This window comes from Meleagris gallopavo, chromosome 7 (assembly GCF_000146605.3).
Source record: "Meleagris gallopavo isolate NT-WF06-2002-E0010 breed Aviagen turkey brand Nicholas breeding stock chromosome 7, Turkey_5.1, whole genome shotgun sequence".
In the NCBI taxonomy this organism is placed as follows: Eukaryota; Metazoa; Chordata; class Aves; order Galliformes; family Phasianidae; genus Meleagris; species Meleagris gallopavo.
The window spans coordinates 24262390-24263444 of NC_015017.2; positions in this window are offsets into that span (position 1 = coordinate 24262390).

Genomic DNA, 1055 nt, shown 5'->3' on the forward strand with positions numbered 1-1055 from the left:
GCTCTGCCCCGGCCCCGTTGTCTTTCGCTTTCTCTTCCCCGCCGGGGGGGAGCGGCACGGGGCATTTTCCGGCATAGATCTATGGCACACGCCCCGTCTCAGCCACTGCTCCGCTGCACAGTAGGTTTTCACGCCTCCCTGGTTAGGCTCCTTTCCAGGTTTTTGAGCACTGTTATTTGCATTATACTTCGTAAAATCAGAGATACATACTATAGAATCATTAAGGCTGGAAAAACCACTAAGATCATTGAACCTAACCATCACCCCACTGACCGTGTCCCTCAGTGCCACGTCTCCATGGCTCTTGAACACCAAGGAGAGTGACTCCACACCATCTCCCTGAGAGCCTGGCCCACTGCATCACTGCACTTTCTGAGAAAGTATATTTCCTAATATCCACCCTGACTCCCCTCAGCATAGCATGAGGCCATCACTGCTCATCTTACTGCTGTCACCTGGGAGCCAAGGCCAACTCATACTCCCTACAGCCTCATTCCAGGGAGTTGTAGAGAGCCATAAGGTATCCTGAGACCCTGCTGGGCTGAACAATCCTAGTTCCCTCACCTGCTCCCAACCCCTCACAGCTCACTCTCTGAACAAACTCCAGTGCCTGAATGACTTTCCTATGGCAAGGGGCTCAGAACTGAGCACAGTACTTGAGGGGCAGCCTCACCCATCAACAAAGTGTAACTGAAATCTGATGGAAGGTTCAGCCTCTATTGCCATACCACCAACGCCCACCTCTGATATCATGGGCCAACATAATATAGGAGGAATTGGCCTCAAATAGAAAAGCCTTAAGGACACATCCCCTCATCCACCTCCCCCTCCCCAAAAAACAACACAAAAAAACCCACCTTTGCCCTGTTCTTTCCTGCTTAAGATCAGAGGAATGCCACTACAGCTGGTGCATAACAACAGAAGCATCTTCCCAACTTCCACTCTCCTGGCTCTCTTAGGCTATACCTAGGTACCTCAGGCATTAACTGCTGCTAGCAAGTTTAGGTCACATTGACAGAACCTCTTACTGACCTATCCATTGTATTAAAAGTAAA